At 40.6% G+C, this 20,339-nt stretch overlaps 1 protein-coding gene across 13 annotated transcripts in view; it reads right to left on the reverse strand.

The window, feature by feature from the left end:
• The window catches only part of ZNF608 (zinc finger protein 608), a 745,410-nt gene that overhangs the window by 370,819 nt on the left and 354,252 nt on the right, over positions 1-20,339 (reverse strand). Inside the window, exon 13 of one of the 13 annotated variants that reach the window (XM_057306987.1) lies at positions 1-19,476. This exon is cut by the window's left edge and continues 16,055 nt beyond it. The exons of the other annotated variants lie outside the window; for them this stretch is intronic. The gene's annotated coding sequence lies outside the window, so the exon portion shown is untranslated. The remainder of the gene's footprint in view (positions 19,477-20,339) is intronic. 13 annotated transcript variants of the gene reach the window in all.

Raw genomic sequence — 20,339 nt, forward strand, 5'->3', positions numbered from 1 at the left:
ACCCCTAGGTCTCCTCCTGCCTTTCTGCTTGCCATGTTTCTCCCACCTGCAAGGTCTGGACAATGCTATGTCATGCTATAAAGGAAAATAAAGTACTTTCCAGCTTCCAAATTGTCTCTTCTGGGAGCCTATTTATCAGAAGACGCCATACAGAAGAGAGGAAGTGCTGTAGGTGGATATTATAAATTCCACTGGGGTTTCACAAGTTGAACCATCTATTTTATTCTAGCAGGAGATGTTTTCTATATATCTGCTGATTGCACATTCATTCTTTAATCTTTATACATGAAAAGCTAAAAGCAGAAAGCCACGGACTAAAATTTTCTCTGTAAATTGTTGAACATTTGCAACAGATATAGAAAATCACAGTGTGAAAGCTGTTAAAGCTCTGGAAAAATAAATTGGAGGCACCACAGGAAATGAAGGTTTTACATAAGGACAAGGAGCCAGCCAGAGTTTTCAAGTCCATTTTGTAATAAAGGAAATTAGGAGCCGCATAAAGCCCTCTTCGGGAAATTTACATTTTGATGGATAATGCGCTTTTAACAATTAGTATGAAATGTTTCTGGTTTACCTACGACATGGTTCTAATAGATAGTCCACATGCGTCTTTAGCAGAAGGTAACTGCTAATATTTGAAGTGCAGGTAATTCCTTGGTTCTCATTTAAAAAACCATAATGCTCTCCTTGCTCCAGGCAGGCGAAAATAAAATCTCAATTAAAATAAAAGCAGGCATGGTTCCAGGTAAGCAATGATCATTTAGAGAATTAATGCAATAAAGCTTTTTCCATAAAGTGCCTAGTCAGCATGACGTGGGAGCTGTAACGCCAGATTGGGACTCCAGGCAGTCCCTGGATCCAGAACGGTTTCGCTTTTACCAGGTTGTTTAATTTTGAATACCTCCCTCAACCTCTCTGGGCAGCGACTTCATCATTAAAACATGAAATGGTTGTGCCAATCATCTCTCAGGCCTCATCCAGCTTCCAAACGCTGAGCTCTAGGATCTAAGCAACCCGTGGAAATCCTTGCAATTTGGAGAAATAAGAGTGTTCCAAGGGGCGTGGCTTCATTCTCATCTCAAGTCACGAATTACAAAAATACGACAGTGACCAGGTACCAATATCACAGACAGGCTGCTCCGTGCCCCATGTAGCCTTCAGCACTTTGCCTAACACAGCATTTTAGGAAAAAGTAAAAGACAAGAAATAAAAAAACACCTACGCATAGCCTTTTTGATGTCCACGGTGCCTTGCTACTCTGTCGTCCTCCACCCTGCCTGACCACCCCCTGGCAGGAACCTGACTTTAGGACTTGGATCTGATGTTTGTTCCTTCATTCGTTCATTCATTCGTTCATTCATTCATTCATTCATTCATTCTACAAATAATCTGTTGAGCTCCAACTCTGTGTGTCAAGCTCGGTTCTAAGTACCAGGATTATGACAGTAAATAAAAAAGACGAAATTGCTACGGCACTGACGTCTAGTTGGATCATCTACTTGGAATAGTCATCTTATCTGGAAGTCGAAGTAGGCAGATACGACTTTTCTAAGGCTCCCTTCGTTTCTAATGTACAGAACGTAGATGACTCAAGACACCATACCAGCCGTCATGGGACCTCCGAAAACGCAGAGCTGTGATGCTATCCTCTTCAGTTTTCTCAGGCACCCGAGCGCCATAAATCCATGCCCCTGCCTCCCTCTGCTCCTGGCCAACATTTCCCCCTCCCACATCTCCGGGTTGAAGAGGGCTTTACCACACTGGCAATGAGCAGAAGGAAGTGGATCCTTCTGGCCTAGGTTCTAGCTCTGCGGTCCCCTTGTCCTCATGTCTTGTTCCGTTTCTTCCCTCATCCGATTCCCATCCCCCATCTCTTTTCAATCTCTGAGAGGGAAAGGGAGGGCAGAGCTTCAAGAATCAATGAAAATTTGCAACAAATACTTAGCTTTCTAGGTCCGTCTGCTTATCTTTGTGGGTTGGGAGGAGGATGGGGAGGGGACAGTTACAGCAGGAAAAGGAACTAGGAAAAAAATGAATGTCACCATGAAGCCAACTGCCCACCAACGTGGGGTGAAGAGGAAGGCCTTCAAAACTAGGGAAACTGTCCTCAGGTCCTCTTGCCCATTGACCTCACAACAACAAGAAAAACTGAAGAGTTGGAGAAAGATAGCTGGACCAACTATCAGGATGCCAACTATCAGCATTTACCTAAGCTCCCATGTCCTGAGTCCCTGCCCAGCCTTTGCTTCTATTTCTAGAAATGAAAAAAAAAAAAAAATTGGATTACACTGGTTTTCAACTGTGGTTGCACAATAGGACCTGAGAATATATATTTTTAATACGGATGCATACACTTCACCCAGACCAATTAAATCAAAAGCCTTAGAAGGAAGGCCCAGCCAACAGAAAACTGGACTGTTCCCCAAGAGATTCTAATGTCTAGCCAAAGCTGAGAACCCCTGACTTCAAAGATCCATCAAAAGAACATCTGTGAAGCCAACAGTAAATTAATGTTGGTTAAATCAAACTCAATGAGCTCAAAATTTCTAACTCCAAAATTTTTCCATTCTTATTATCTTTTCTAGTAACTCCCATTTTGCTATACAACCTTTCTGAGCTAAAATAGCTTTTCAGTTTTCACTAAAACTTCAGAGTTTCAACAGAAGTGAAACCAAACCCAACCCAGCCAAAACAAAATGTACATTACTCTCTAACTTCAGGATATGGAATTGTCATTCTAAAGAAATGAATAAATAAAGCATAAGAGGAATCTAGAATAATAAATGATCAGAGATCTGAATACAGAAAATATAAAAATATTTTAAAAAGTAGGAATTCTGCATTCTGAAACTGGCAGAAATAGGTGTGCATGCACGAAATATAAAAGGTTGTTTTCCTTACGACATAAAATGTTCTCACAAGTTAATACATAAAATAAATAACCTAAGAGACAAATAAAAGTAAGATATGAACAAACCACATACGATAGAAAAAGTAAAGAGTAGAGAAACACTAAATAGTTTAATCTTGGTCATCACTCTACTCTGTTAGAGAACCTTTCCAAAGAAATATAATGTGTAATAAGGTAGGATTTTTATCTAACAAATATAATGAATTTTTTTTATCTTTTAAGAAATAATCAAACAACATACTAAAGTGTCAGGGCTCCAGTCTTTGTCTTATAATCAGGACAACACTCTTGCTAAAATAATCACTCCCCAAGTTTGCAAATACACAATATGTGCATGCTTGCTTCTTAAATGTCTTTAAGAACCTCAAAAACTTGTTCTATGTGATGATTAACCATGTCATCTTGTTTTTTCAAATACTTAGGAAAAGGAAGAATTGAAGGTTGAAGTTTCGCTGCAAGAACGGATAGAGCATGTGGAAGGAAATGAAGCCGGATCTCAAAATGGCACATCTGCAGGGAGAGGGGTCAAATACATGGACTTCGGGGCAAGAACAGTGAGGGCAGGGGATGGTCTGCCTGAGAAATCCCTACAAGGTACATAAAGATCACCAACGATTTCTTCATCTGCTAATCTTTCTGGATGAGGAGGGCGTCATGGCTTCCGGAAGACGAGAATCAAGAATCGTAAATGATAAAATTAGAACGGTACTGAACACGTTTATGAAAAATGAATCTGGGTATGGGGGGAGGAAGAAGTCCTCATATAATATACATTGCCTGCCAAGAAGAAAATATACTTGCAAACATCTCATTGAAGCTACAAGGGGAAAAAATGCACTCACTGAATTAAGTTTAAAATAAAATTAACAACTTTGGCTTCTCGCTGTTGTGGTTATTGTTTGTTTAACTGTTGCTTTGTTTTGTTGGATATATAAGCAATTTGCTAACGTTATTTTTTTCCTTTAAAAGTTTTAGATTTGCCTGCCCTTGATTTTTCTACTCAACAGGCTTTCTTAAACAGCCGGCAAGGCAGGCAAGCCTTCTCCAGGAAGTTTACCAACCTCACACTGCTTCTGGGTCCATTCCAGGCCTTTGATTCCTGTTGTGAAGAGGAGAGACCCCTTCTGAGTCTTCCAGAACTATCAAGTCCCATTGATTCAGACTATATATTTTTCTCCAAACCACAACATGATGCTAGCCAAACTGAGACCACTATCCTACCTAGAGACACTGACTGAGTAGAATGGCTACAGGACCCCTCCAATAATCATCTCCTTATGTAACAGTTTAAATATGTTGGGAGTTTTTGGTTTAAAATATGGTTTAACTGATAATATGATAGATGATAGATAGATAGATAGATAGATAGATAGATAGATAGATACACAGATAAACAGAGGATAGACAGATATAGAGAATGTTGAGCACTGGCTCCCCAGGTACCACCCACAAACCCTCTGGGAGAACAAAGCTGAGTTTATTGCTTACCCCAGTCTGCCAGTGGGCGGCCTCTAGACAGGATTGGGTGAGAATCACGATATAACAGTTTAGGACTAGGGTATAAGAAGGAAATCTCTTTTCTTCTACTCTCTTAAGCTGAGGGAGGGGGCCTGTGAATTAAACTGACAAAAGATAGATGAACAGGAGAAAAAAAGTTCATTTGTTCGCACATGGAAGCCAGCGACAGAAGTAGCTGACTCACTAAATTAAAGGCTTATGTACCAAACTTAGCAGGGGAAAGGGAGAGAGAAGAAGAGGCTTCTTGTGGGAAAAACAGATACGTTTCTTTAGGAAAGACACAGGGGTTTTTTTAGGAAAACAATGGGGAGATAAGAAAGTTTGTAATAATGGCTATCTCTAAAGTAGGAGAGGTCTTCCTTTTTCCTTCAGGGCCATAAAATTGCCCCAGAGAAGGAATTTGGATTAGTTTTATTCACATTCTCCTTTGTAGGAGTAAATCTGCCCAAAAGAAGGAATTTATGGTAGTCTTATTTTCCAGAAGTTGCTGCTTTTAGTTAGATAAGGGAAGCTCTGGGATGGCTTCTCTCTGCTTCTGTTGATTCTCAATTATTTTCACTCAGAATAATCCTTATGCCAAAGTGGCATGTTTGGGGTGGCCTATTTTGATCTCCTTCAAGCGGAAACAGCAAGGCAAGGATCTCTGAGGCAAAGAATTCAAAGAATTTTGGGACTCTGTAAACCTTTGATCCTTTTCATTGAAGAGTTGATGAGCCTTCCTGGAAAGTTCCTACAATGAACAATCAAGTTATCTGCCTGTGCCAGACCCTCCTGGAAGAGCAGTTATGCTATTAAAGACAATAGAGAAGTCAAGTCCTGTCAATATAAGCTCTGTGGGGTTAGGTAGTTTAAGTCGTGTGTGTGTGTGTGTGTGTGTGTGTGTGTGTGTGTGTGCGCGCGCGTGCGCGTAGCTGAAAAGCAGAGGACACTCAACCAATGTTTTTCCACCTCCTCAAATCTGTAAACAGTACAGAAAACTTAGTAATTGCCTACTATTATATATTATTCTGGATAAAGTTCAAAAAATGTTAAGCTTGCATTCAAGACTTTCACCCGGCCTACACTATCACCCACCAGATTTTTCTGCCAACCTGGAATACTCAAGTCCTCCCTCCCCCCAATTTTCTTTCATTTTAAATTACTTTTCTTCATGTGTGTAAACCTTATTATTATTATTATTATTATTATTGCTTCATTATCGCCAGAGAATGTCATTAGACAAGTATGGGCAAAGCTGAGTAAAGTGATGGTTAGCAAATTTCTTTACTAAAGGACTTCTCAAGGCCTTTCGTGATTTTTTTAAGGTAAGTTTATAGTATAATGTATTCACCAAATTTACTTGATCACAAAACGCTTTTTCGAAGCCCATGACCTAGGAGTAATGCTCTAAGAAATAAGAGATATGGCTCTACAGCCACCCTTTCCATCAAGACCCAGCTCAGATACCTCCCCAGTGGGGTCTTCCTCCATCTCTCTCTGAGACAGGGGATGTGACATAGACCAATGATTCACAGCGATTTCCTTCCAATGATGACTGTAGTTTTTATTTCAAATTGAAGACTTGCCCAGTATTAGGAAAACAAATTAATCTCCTTGCTGCCTAATGAGGATTATGGGTATTCTAGACCGGAAGATGAAGAGAACACTCAGAAAAGTCTGGGCATTCCATGAGCTCTTGAATGTGTGTCTGGGGGCTACTAGAATTTACTGCGAGAACTATACCGTGGAGTCTAGGGATGATGGCTCCATACCTCAGTACTGATGGATCTTGCACACACACCACCACCACAGCCATCAGATCAAAATCAACTGTACTGAAAATGAAAGCAAGCTGACACACCAAGAAATCAAGTATCAACCACAAATACCCACCATTCCTCTTCTATTCTCTTCGTTTCTTTAAAAAGGTGTTGCCTTCCTTTCCTTCCTTCTTTCCTTTCCTTCCTTCCTTCCTTCCTTCCTTCCTTCCTTCCTTCCTTCCTTCCTTCCTTCCCTCCCTCCCTCCCTCCCTCCCTCCTTCTCTCCCCTCCTACCTCAAAAAGGCATTAGGCAAGCTTGAACAAGGAGGTCACCAGGGTATGCAGACCTGAGCCCCAACTGGGGTGGAGAGGGGCAGGGAAGGGCAGAGAATGGCTCCAGAAAAATGCAGACTGACCAACTAAATATAAGATATTAAAATAACAGCCAGGATTCTCCCCGTTGGAAAAGAGAGATACAAGCACGGAAAGGAGGAGGCTACAGTGAATCTTGTGGTGGCGGCTTGGAATTGAAGGCACTGACATCAATTCAAGGTTTTCTATGTATAAAGATGGATAAATATAAAACAGACTTGCAAACATGCACATATACGTATATACGTGCACACAGTTGTATAGAGACACCAACTCTTTCCACTGAAAGGGGGAGGAGCTCTGACCATTTAGTGGCCCAAACCTTGGTTTCCAAAGACCACCCTAAAATGTGCCAGAGTCCCTTGGAAAAAAGATGATTGCTGTAACCCAGAGGGCTGTGGTATAAAAGAGCCTGGAATATCATGTGTTACCAAAATGTAAGGAAATACTCCAAGAATAATGAAGTCATATCAAGAAGACACAGAAGCAAGCTTGAAGGAGGCTCCATTGGCTAAAGCTGGGCATCCAGATAAATAATGGGAATGGATTCTAATCCACGGAGTAACAGAAATAAGAAATAGGAATCTACATGTCAACACTGATATAAATAAATAAGGGAAAAGATAACTTAAATAAGAAAACTCTTACTTGTAACACAAAGCCACCTAATAAGAATACATACTAAATATAAAGGGGAATAATGCCAATAGAAAACCATCTTTGGGCCACCATGATAGTAAAAATTAACTGCGCCAGGTAACATCCAAGGATGTTAAAACTAGTGAGGGAACATGGTGTGAGGAAGAGAATTTTACCTGGTCTCCAAGAACCTGCCCAGAAAATATTTATTAATCCACATTTTCTTTAAAAAAGTAGCTCACAGTGGAAAATCCTGGCGGATGATACATAAATCAAATGCCAACCTCACCACCACCACTACCAGTGGGAAGAAGGGACATCATGGGCCACCTAGTAGGATATAATAAAAAGAGCACAGTCTCTGTAATATCTCAACTAAGAATATATTACCAGGCTCTAATCATCAACAGGAAACACAGAATAATCCCAAATCAAGAGACAGCCTATAAAATGACTGACCTAGAATCTTCAAAAACGATAAACCTCATGAAAAATCAAAGACGTTGTGAAGAACTGCTCCACATCAAAGAGATTCCAGGGAGGTGACAACTGGGACTAACCCATGATCCTGAACTAGAGCCTTGGCCACTACGAAGATGTTGCTGGAATAAGTTGGCAGAATTGGAATCTGATCTCTGGGCACAGGGTGTGCAGAAGTTCTATATACCGTTCTTGCAATTTTTCTGTCATTTGAAAACACGTTCCTTTTCTCCCCTGGATTAGAGTTTACTTATGTGTTGTCTTCCGGTTATTTATATGTTGTCTTCCGGTCTGGTTCATCAGTTGCATTGGCTTCAGCATTCACAGCTGGCTCAGTCTGCTAGCCTTCCACAGTGCCTGGAGCAGAGTAAACCTTCATAAATGCTGGTGGAAGACAGGCGGGGAGGGACAGCGAGAGAGGGAGAGGAGGAGGGAGGGAAGCCAAAAGTAGACATGCTGCCTCTTCTGCCAGACAGTTCGGTTGGGCTAGGTTCCTAGATGACACTGGGCTCGATAATGATGGTGGAAAATTCTATCCTTGCTTTACTTAAAGTGTCTCTGGAGGAAAGAAAAATCATTGAAGTGTGTTTTTGGACCAGCTTGTCATTAAGCTGGAAAAAGCTATTTTGTTGCCTTAATTAGTTTTATTGTTTTGACATTTTAGCTTTTTAAAGGCTTTGTGCTGGAATTCAAGTGCGGTATTTCATTGCCACAGAGCCTATTTTAATGAATGATTATTATACAAATGAACCTGCTAATAGGATCCTTTTTTTCCGGAAAACAAACAAAATCCACACAGAAATGCTCAAGGGCACCCACTTTATATAAAACCTGTTTGTTGCCATCTTCCTTAAAAACAAAACAAGACCACAAAAAAAAAAAAATTGCTTCTACTAGAAAAAACTAAATGGAGGTTATGGTAAATTGACACATTAGTAATGCAAAGTATTTAACGAGGAGGACTTCTCTACCTTATTTTTTTTTTGTTCAGATTAGAAAAATAAGAAAATAATGCATTCACCTAGAAGCCTCAGTTTGTTCACTTTTGGGGACATAAATCCGCATCAGTGCCCCACCCCACCCCCCAATCTGAAAACCTTGCCTTTTCTGTGTGAATGTGTCATCTGCCCTCGGTGGCCATGCCTTGAATAAGCTGCCAGCCCCATGAAACACAAGATCTTGCTCCTGAAAGACATGCCCCACCCATTTGCTCATAAACAATGATAGCATTTGTCGGAGCTAAACCTCCCCGGGGACGCCCGCGGACGTGGCATTACCACGTCCTAGGGGATGCCGTGGCATATTACCCAGCAGGCTCCCAGTTACAAGCGCATGGTAAACAATTAGACCTCATTTACATTTTACAATTAGGCTTCGCTTACATTTTACTGTGATTTTTACACGCATCAAAGGCTTTATTTCACATCTTTACTAAATCCACAAACCGTGAATTTAAGCATCCCATATTTTTGACATGTTATTCCACATGCTAAATGTCGGTCGTCTACATTTGGTTGAACAAAGGCTAAGAATTATACAAGAGTGTGCCCAAATTGAAATGAAATGACTCTGAAATCTAAAAGCTAAGCTAAATCATTTACAGCAGCTTCGTAAAAGCCTGAGAGATGAAATGCAAATTTCCTCTGGTGTTAAATAAAATATGTTTAACTCATGTCATGGATTCTAAAGGTCTCCCTGGATAGATTTCTGAAGGTCTGTCAGTTTATTAGGGCACAGATGATATCCATCAATTGGAAATCAATACTTACTGCTGAGTTCTAATTATAAATTATTGGGAAAATGCAGGTGGTAAATAGGCAGGGCATTGCTCTGCTAATAGTTTGAAATAAAATTGGTTTGATTTCTAGTATGTGAGTTGAGGAAGATTTTCTTGTGTGTGTGAACATGTATTTGCTTTTAATCCCAATTTTTTTTTCAAAGTTTGGCCACCAGAGGAAGAGTTTCTCTCTATGGATTGTTGCATTTTGAATTCCAGGAAAAGAGTGCTTTACAGGTCCAATATGATGATGTTTGTAAGGAAATAACATGCACTTACATGTTATTAGTACAAATAGGAAGGAGTTTCTCTGTCTCTTTTCTTTCCTTTTCATGGTCACTCGACTCACAAATACACAGCTGTGTGTAGGCATTCACCTTTTAAAACACTTTCTATACAGAATTTCAACCGCTTTTCTTTTTCAAAGTTCCTCATTCCGCATTTATGCCTATATAATAAAGCCAGCCTCCTTCCTTTGCGTTAAAGTATATAAAAGAATTTTACACTCAGCAAAATAAGCTGACACTTCACATAGGAAAAAAAGAGGCTCTTTTCCACATGGGCTGTCTCGCTTCTCCACGAAATTCTGCCACTAATGGTCTTTACAATGTAGTTCCTTAAAAAATTGGCTTTGCTTGCCTCATCCGCAGACGAGAAGGATTCCATGTCCAGGACTAATTCTCTATACTCGGCATTTGCATGAGATCCTGGGAGCTTTCCCAATGTTACCTGCTATTGATTCATCTGTGCCTTCCGGCCAGTATTTACTGGGTGGCCATGCACCATGCACCAAGTACAAATACGACTGCCCCAGTCCTTACGGTACCCAGAGGGTAGTAGAAAACATGACAACAAACAGCGATAGTCATTATGGCGAGCAGAGGAATGTCCTACAGGAAGCGCGATATTAGAGGAAAAGACTTTCCACCATGCAACTTGTGAAAATCAAGGGAAAATCCCAAGCATCTCCAATCCAATTTCCCCGCTGGTCTATTAAAAAGAGGCAAACACCAAACCAACCAATAAAAACGAACAAAAAAACCGAGAGACTCAGACTAAAGGGGCGGTGATGCACCAACTCATGAGAATTGAAGACACAGGGGTACGCCCTTGACTCAAGCTCTGTGGACTGAAAATCCTCAAGTCAGTGATTAGGCCAGAGCTAGAGCATCCTCCGCTGCAAGCAAGTTACCAAAGATCCCCCCCTCTTCTTTTTGGTAAAGACCTCACAGAAGACCCTAAGCCTCAGGAAGTTATTAATAATTTACTTTTAGTCGTGTGCAAATGACAACACTGCTCACAAAGTCCAATACTACAGAGATGTTTCACGTGCAAAAAATAAAAATATCAGGGGGCGCCTGGGTGGCTCAGTCATTAAGCGTCTGCCTTCGGCTCAGGGCGTGATCCTGGCATTCTGGGATTGAGCCCCACATCAGGCTCCTCCACTGGGAGCCTGCTTCTTCCTCTCCCACTCCCCCTGCTTGTGTTCCCTCTCTCGCTGGCTGTCTCTATCTCTGTCAAATGAATAAATAAAAAATCTTTAAAAAAAAAAAATAAACAAATATCAGGAGAACAGTTTCAGCCATCAGTTCACAGCTCTAACCAATTTCCTGAACATTCTATCATACAACATACACTACCCACACATACTCATACGTGCACTACATACACCTGCCCAAGTGCATACATCAAACACACAGACAAGTACACAGACTCATCACACACAGAGACACAAGGAAACACATCAAGATGCAAACACAATACACTGACATAGAATATCATTTAAAAGTAATATCACAGTCAGAACGTAACAAAAATGTATGCTCTCACTACTTGAATTTCAATACAGATTCACAAACATTTTTGCCAAAAAACTTTACCAACTTCCCTCTTGGTTGATGTCCTTGATATTAGTGACAGCCTGAAAGCAGTGTCTCCATCCTCAAAGTCCATGTTGGCTTTCTGACCCTAATGTCTGCTCTGATATTGGGTGACACTCCGTCACTATGACCAGAACCAAAAAGCAAATTAAGTAGGAAATAAAAACTGAGGGATAAGCAAAGGAACGCTAGAACACAAAGTACCACAATGGTCCAAAAACCCGAACCACAAAATGCCTCTTGGAACCATTTTAGACACATGTATTGTCCTGAAGACGAGCCACTGAAAGGCCCATGTAAGCCATCTTTGGTGAATGGACCATCTCTGCCAGCACCTCTGTAAGCCAGAGGCAGAGAAACTCCACCCTCAAAGCCCTCATATGAGTTCCCTGATGCTAAGTTGCGGATTTTGTCTGTGTAGAAAAGTGGGGTACAAAGACATGAAATGAGAAAACTTGGTAGCCATCCCAGACCCATTTGTTTCTGGCTGTGAAATACTGTATATGAATCTTATCGGCGTTTCCTCCTCTATAAATATGTCTATCCATCTTTGAGTTGTGTAATATGTGTATATGTACATCAAAATAATAATAATAATAATAATAATAATAATAATAATAATAGACATGAGCACTTTGTAGGGGAGGGAAAAAGTTTTCCTGTACCCATCTTAGGTTCGTTGGCTGGGGCCCTCCTCTGTTGGACTAATAAAAGACAGATGAATGAGAAAGACACAGTCACAAGTGCATTGACATGTGCCTCAGGCACACACATGGGACTACCCAGTGACGAATAGGTCAAAGTGGGAACCAAAACTTGGGCTGACACAGCAGCATGACAAAAAAAGATACATTTTTAGTGAATGAACAGGACAAAGGAAAAGGGCTTTGTGCTTTCCGAGTGAGCACATTTTTAGGAATGCAAATGCATGGGGGGGCGGGGGGAGACTGAGAGTAAATGAGGGTCGTTTTGGCAAGGTTTGTTATGTAGGTTCCTGGGATTCTGGGCTGACAAGGATCGAGAGCTGTCTCTGGGATCAACTTCTGTCCTTCCTGGTAGAAGGGAACCCTTTACAAATGCATATTCCGTTGGTAGTCAAACAGAGGGAAGGCAGAGAGCTTTACTTTCATCTGCTTCTCCTCGATTGACTCCAGCTCAAAATAGTCTTGCTAAAATGACATATTTTGGGCTGGCATATTGTGCTACACTCCAACTCCATTGGCTATAAGGTACTATAAAAATTCAAAATGTTATTATTGCTACCCCAATCATATTATCATCACACAGTAAAAACAGTGCCTAAATATGTATGATTCTATGCCAGATCTACACAGATAGAAATGAGCAGAGTCTTACTCTGTGCAGATTTCCATTCTAAAATATTTATACTTTGATCTGAGTAATTCCCTCATCCGTAATATATTTTACCTTTCTCTGACCCACTCTTTCAGCAGAGCCATGAAAAGCTCATTTAGCCACCGGTTTAGGGGTATAGCCATTTTGCGAAGTTGAGAAGTACTTTCTAGAGCACACCCAGCTTTGTTAAAATACAGCTTTTATGTTTACATGAATACACATTAACCGCGTCTGGCAAGATGTGGATTGTGTTGTCAGCTGACACGTCCCGCTTTTTTCCCCTTCCTCCATAAGTTCATCATTCGTGGATCATCACATGGTTCTTTCCATTCTTGGTCATGAGAATAATGATTTTTCCCCCCTCTGATCAGATATTCAAGCTTACAAATTGGATATGGTGGCAGTTTTCCTCCATCTGGCATGTAAGCAAGAGACTTGGCAAATGCAGGTTTCAGATTATTCAGTGGTGAGATTGACAGTCTTGCGGAGTCAGAAATGGATACAGTAGATTCAGCTGCCATGTCGAATCAGATGGAAAGTCTATCATTGTTTGTGATCTGATGAGGATGGAGGAGTCAGCATTGTGGTATTACATTCTCCAGCTGAAATCAAGTGATAGAAATGTATAACTTTCCCAAGCTATCATTTATCTAGCTGTGGTGGGATCCATGGAAAGAGTTACTCACCCTTAAAGTGTTGCATTTCTACAACGCCTAAAGCAATGAATCTCTAATCACGGTAACCACAACTCAACAACACTTCACATGGACCAACAGATCGGCTCTGTGCCTCTCATGTGTGGTTGATGAAGTTGAAGGAAGAATGACTTTTGTAAATTATGTAATATGCATTTGATACATTTGCTGGTGAATCATACAGCTAAAGCGAGAAATAAGGTCAAGAATCGGTCCAGGGAGAGCCCCACCTTTGGAACATACTGTATATACTCATTTGATAATCTTGTTTTACCCAAGGAGAGACATAATTTTTTAAAAAAGGTCTTCTGGATTAAAAAATAGTCAGAAATGTGAATAATGTTCTTAGTTCAAAGATCTCCATCGCAGATTAATAATAACAAAAACAAAGTAAATGTGCCACTGCACTGGAATGAATAAGTGCATTATAGATCCAGGAGTATGGTGAAATGGTGCCATTTAAAATGATTTTAATTTTACTGACAAAAATGCCTATCACTAAATTAAATAAGTCAGGATGTAAAATTCTATGTACATGATAGCTTTAACTATAGAAGGACTGTGTATGTGTTGAAAAACAATGGACACAAAATACATCTATGTATGATGTGAAGTTATTACCGGTAGCAGAAATATCAGTGGTTGTTTCTTTTCCTTCACACATTTTTTTCCAATTTTTTCTTCAATGGGAATGAATTACTTCTATATTGAGGAAAAAAAAATGAACAGAACTAAAAGTCCTTCACACTGACCTATTACGGTGATTGGCTGGTGGGACCTTGTGAATAAACTTGCACATTGCTATTTATCCTTCTTTTAAAAAAAAATCACACTCCAGGGCACCTGGGTGGCTCAGTGGGTTAAGCATCTGCCTTCGGCTCAGGTCATGATCCCAGGGTCCTGAGGTCAAGCCCCAAGTTGGTCTTCCTGCTCCTTGGGGAGTCTGCTTCTCCTTCTCCCTCTGCCCCTCCCCCTGCTTGTGCTCTCTCACTCTCTCTCTCTGTCAAATAAGTAAATAAATCTGAAAAAAAAAAATCACCCTTCCATGAATTTTAAAAAAGTAACCTGCTCTTTGAGGGAGTCAAATTTGTAGAAAGAATTGGACATGAACAAAAGAGGTATATATTTCTACTTTTTCCAGTGTTAAGGGCTGAAAAAGGTCCATTTCCCTTGCAATGACCCGTATTTCCCTCTTCACCAAGCATCTCCGGATGGTGGGCTCTGGCCTGGCCCCCAGGCAGAAGGCAATCCCGCTGTGCAATGATTGACCCTACTCTTCACTGACCTGAGGCGGCGAGGGAATTTCTGACTTGTTCTATTCATTTTATTCATCATCAAAACTTTGGCTTTAAGACATGTTGCTATTGAAATAATTTCACCTGTGGGGTTCATTTTGCTTTAATCATTCACTTCAGCTTTCAATCTCTTCCCCTCTATCCCCATCAGAAAACTGCTCAAGCCTCCAGTCTGGCATGGAGATTAGCGGTGAGGGCTGTTGGTTCAATCAGCCTCTGTGCTTCATTATGATCATGACATGATGACAGTATGTGATTTGCCCCAGTGGACTCTGAAGTGACTTGCTGTTGTGGTTCAGCAAGGCAGCAAGAATTTTTGAGAAGCTGCATTCTTGTTGATAGCACACTTTGTCAGACACCAGATTTCTCACCGATTTTTAGACAATTCAGGGGCTCCACCACTAGACAAATATACACCCTTGTACACACAGTCACGTTGGCTTAAACTGAAAATCTTAATTATCCTTTGATTCTGTAAGAATTGCTTAATAAATTTTTGGATGTATTTTTGTCTGTTTCAATAGCGTGTGTGTGTGTGTGTGCGCGCGCACGCACGTACGTGCCTTTGCGTGTCTGTGTAGGCGATAAAGAGGGCAGATGGCAAAATAATTTTTCAAAACGATGCTGAACTATGTGAACTGTATTTGTTTGCTTCTACTTTTTGTTGTCACATATGGCTACGTGGCTGTGAATTTCTTCACAGGAATTAGAGATATGCCTTCAGCACATAAGGTAAAACCACAGAATCTGACCTCGAGTTTCTGTTTCTATTGGTCACCTCCAGGCAGTGAAAGTTCACTCCATTTTCAGCCCATATACCTTAACTTCAAAGAGATTCACTCATGACCTCCAAACAGATCTTAGAAAGCTGAGACCTTGCTTGATCTCAAGGATATGCCACCATTTATATGACTTTCTCTTGGATCTAATAGCACAGAGCTCTCTTCACGCCCGGCTCCAGACAGAGAATGGAAACAAATGACATCGAATTTTGCAGGACATCAGATCACTATTCTTTAGTTGTCTTTTTTTTCCCCCCTATACTACCACTTCAAATCCAAGCATCTTTTCTTCAGTTGTTTTCTCTACTTTGTTGTGTATTTTTCATAAATGGTCACTGGCCAGACATAGCCGTACGAGCGTACAGATTTATGACTCTTCTTTCTGTGGTGACTTGTTCTTTACTTCTCATCTTGTAACATAAAGCTGGGTCTTCTCTGAACTGAAATTATTGGAGAAACAGAAAAAAACATGCCTACATCTTTTCTGTGCTGGTAACATACCATTTTTAGCATTGAAATGCTGGAAAACGAGTCACCATTTTGGGTAACAAACCTTTCTGTAGACATAGTAAGCACGGCATCCTTGTTGAAATTTAGTATCTTGCTAGTGGAGAACTCCTTTTTGGCCATGAGGAGGTTTCTTGTGTCCTGTACCATCTCAATCACCAAGAAACCTGATGCACTTTTGGAACACACCTGAGGGACATAATGCTGACAGTGAAGAAGGATAAAATGTGTGGACCAAGGGCACCTGGGTGGCTCAGTCGGTTAAGTGACCGACTCTTGATCTCAGCTCAGGTCTTGATCTCAGGGTCATGAATTCAAGCCCCACACTGGGTTCCACGTGGAGCCTACTTAAAAAGCATAGACCAGCCCATCCACTATCTGCCCAACAACAGAGCCAACTTTTAGATAAAAAATAATAATTTATATTAGGAGATGTTGGGACGGAACTCTATTGCAAAAACTTAGACCAAATGCTGAGAAACACGCCCAAATAAAGCTCATTATCTAAACTTTGCTGAAAGATGCACTACTTAATTCTAAATCAATTCAACTGAAAAGTTTCATGGAGCTGGATGTAATGCGTTCGAAATCGATGCTAAGCAAAATGTGCCTTTAGAAAGTGACTAAGCTTGGAAAAGGAGAAAATCTGATGAAATGCTTAAGAATTAATGCATAGCTCTTCAGAGTAGTCACACAGTTTAGTGTTTGTGGCAGAGCTTAAAGCAGTGTCCTGGAGCTACACTGCTTGGATTCAAATCCTATCTTGTCTCCTATTCCAAGACTCTGGACAACTGGTTTACTCTTTCTTAGCCTTAGGTCATCATTGGTAGAATGGGACCAATCATCTCTCTTGCCTCCTAGGGCTGGGCAGATTAAATTAACACAGGTAAAGCCCCTAGACAATTACCTAATACATGTAAGTACCTCATAAATACCATTAACTATTCCAGACTGGATAAAATTCCATCACTAAAACAGATAATTGGTTTCAGTGTGAGTGGAAAAAATAAATTCTATGATTATTTTGATTTATAGCAAGTGTTGTTCTCTGCTTGACAAAATGGGAGAACCAGTTGATGTTTATTAGATATTTTATGCTATTAAAAGATGCAGTCATTTGACCTTTGTAGTTGAAACCTCCCCCAAAGCAGGTGGGTTTTAAGATACTACTATGAGATACCAGATGTACAAGTGGTACTAAATCTGTAACTTAAATTTTCACTGGGGACAAACATCTCCCCCTAATTGGCAGACAATAGAAAGAAGCTTTTGTTTTTGGCTACCAGAACTAATCTGCTGATAGACTGAGTTTTGTGTATCTCAAAAGGAAAATCCTGTGGGGCAAGAGAAAGAGAGTATGACCAAGGAAATCATCAGAAACAACCTAGAAAGAAAAATTCAGTGACTGAAGTCGTTCAGCCCCCAAACAAAGAAACACAATTATTGTGAATAAATATATACAATAATAAAAGCACTTTCTTTTACCAGAGAAGATACTAAGGAAGAAGTTGAGGAGAAACTGCTCAGAGTGTAATGTGCCTCAAACAAAAATTCAAGAAAATTATAGAGCGCCCAGGTCATGGGTATTCTTTGACCTGTGTAAGGTCATGGGTACTCTTTGACCATGTAAAATTGTGTAACCAAAAATAAATACTTTAAAAACAAATGACCCATGAGAAATAATATGGATGGAAGAGTGCCAAGGGGTTTAAACCAACCTAAGAGATAGGACAAGAGATGATAGACTATATTCATGAAATGCTGTGTACATAGCATGACTACACAGCATGAGTGGAGGGATTGTTGGAAGGCCAAGTGATCAGAAGCAACAGAACAGGATAGTTACAAGATGACTGCTGCAAACATGGAGGGTCTTCCCCCCAAGACTTCTGTAGGTTGAGGGCCCTCAAGCTTTCCTTTCTTGGTGGAGAAAGGAAGTCAACAATTAGACAGATCATCTTCTACTGGTGAATCTCACCTATGATCAGGCAGGTAATATAACAAAAGTTAACTTTGCAGTTCAGTGAACACAAACAAGGCACAAATGAGATACTTTAGAACAATGAGGTTGCTGAAGAACATTCATCATCAATGTAGCAGGAACAAATTTCATCACCATAAACTCTGGCGGGCAAAACTGCAGACTTTATTGATTGTCTACTACTCAACTTCTCTCTGCTCCTTCTCTTCTACTCAGGCAAAGAGCAAGAGACGTAATATTGCCAGTTCACGGCAATCTTAGTCACTTCCTGTTTTTTTTTGAGGCAGGGGGGATAGAGAAAAATTCAATGATTTCTCCCAGTCACTCCTCTTTCCCTCCTTTATCTTTTCTCTCCAAGAGAAGGTTACAGGAGGAACTTCTAAGAGCATCTCGCCAGCAAAAAGACTTCCCTTCCAATATCACTGTCCACACTGGTTTTAACTGAGATACACAGTCTCCAGGGGGCAGGGCGTGTGCCACCTATTCTCACTGGGATATGTTGAGATGGCCGTAGGGCCAAAGCTGGTAAGTACATACACTCTAAATCCTAAACCCCCTGGGTTTACCGGCCTCCTGAGAGACAAATCTGTACCCTCCCGAAGGAATAAGTTTAGATTCCTCTTTTGCAGAATTCCTAGGTGACCACCCATCTCACCACACTTCCTTTCAATACTGTAATATTGGTATAACACACGCAGGTCTCCTCATTTAGACCTTAACAACTTAAAGAGTTATGTAGCCACACATTCATTTTAGAAATAATTTGAAAGCATACAATACTCCAAACACACTTTTAGCCAACTGCATGAACCAGAAATTTCCTATAGTTACATATGCATACATATAGCATCTCTACTCAAGAATGCATGACATCTATGCAGCTCTACTCATGAATGTGGAACAGACATATCTATAAATATATGTATGTGCAAATGGTACCATTTACTCTATTATGTTACCACCTCCAAAGTGCTGTTTAACCTGCATTCAAATATTAAATATTTAAATAAGATGTTTTTAATACCACAACCACATTTTATATAGAGTTGATTTTTGGAAATGGGTGCAAGTGGCAATGCACTGTGGTGGTGTAGACACTGCTCTAGAACCAGATGCTTGGATGTGAAACCCAGCTCCACCCCCTACTATCAGTGCAATACGGGCATACTACTTAACTCCTCTGTGCATAGTCTCCTGAATTAGAAATGAAGAAGAAGAAAAGTGCCTGTCTTGTAAGCTTGCTGTGTGCATTAAAAGGGATAACACACATGACATGGTTGGATCGGTGTCTGATCGGTATCTATAGACGAAGTTTACTGTTAGCGTTATTATGGAAGCACAAAAGACACACTGTGACTCAGGAAAAGTGTACATCCTGTATGACTAAACACAATCTTGTCCGGGTAAACACCACTTTGAGGTCTCCACTGCGGGGGATGTCTTAAAGGCAAATCAGTCGTCTCTTCTGGTAGGTTCCTAAGTGACGATTCTGCGTCACAAGGTATAAGCAAGCATGGGGTCCTCTTGATGTTCATGACCTATGTCTTTTTCAGCACAGCAACAAGAAAAAAAAAAAAGCTTTTGAAAGGATGGGAATTTTTCAAAGCCTTCTGTCGTTCTCAGTAGCAAAGTTAGAGAGATATCCTAATGGTAACTGCTTATGTTCGTACGCATCTTTCAATTTTATAAAGCACATACACCAGTTGCCTAGGGGTACTTAACAAAGCGCCACCAACTGGGCAGCTTAGAACAACACAGGTCTCTCCCCTCACATTTTGGGAGGCCAGATGTCCAAGATCAAGGTGCTGGCAGGGTTGGTTCCTTCTGAGACCTGAGGGAGAATCTGTCCATGACTCTCTCCTATCTTCTGCTGGGGACCGACAAGACTTGGCACTCCTCAGCTTGCAGGTAAGTCCCTCCAATCTCAGCCTCATGTTCACAAGCATTCTCTCTGTGTTTCCATGTATTCACATGGCCATCTCCTTGTAAGAAGGCCACTCATATCAGATTAAGGGCCCAGCTTACTCCAGTATGATATCATCTGAACTTCTTCTATCTGCAGTGACCCTACATCCAAATAAAGCCACATTCTGAGGTACTGGGGGCTCAGACATCACCATATCTTTTTGGGGGAGACCCAATGCAACCCCTAATAGTAGCTTAACAGCCATTCATAAAGTAAGAACTATTATCGCCTTTTATATATAAGGGACCTCGGGCTTTAATAATGTACGTGCCTTGCACAGTATGACACAGCTATTTCTTGGGTTAAACTCAGGTCTTAGGATTCCAAGTGTAATGCCATCACCATCCCACAAGGGCTTTCATGTATTGTTTACCTACTATTTATTACAAACTTTATATATTGGGTTAAAATATTTTGGTTTGCAAGTAACAACAAACACAA

Source organism: Ursus arctos, unplaced genomic scaffold, assembly GCF_023065955.2.
Source record: "Ursus arctos isolate Adak ecotype North America unplaced genomic scaffold, UrsArc2.0 scaffold_5, whole genome shotgun sequence".
Taxonomy (NCBI): Eukaryota; Metazoa; Chordata; class Mammalia; order Carnivora; family Ursidae; genus Ursus; species Ursus arctos.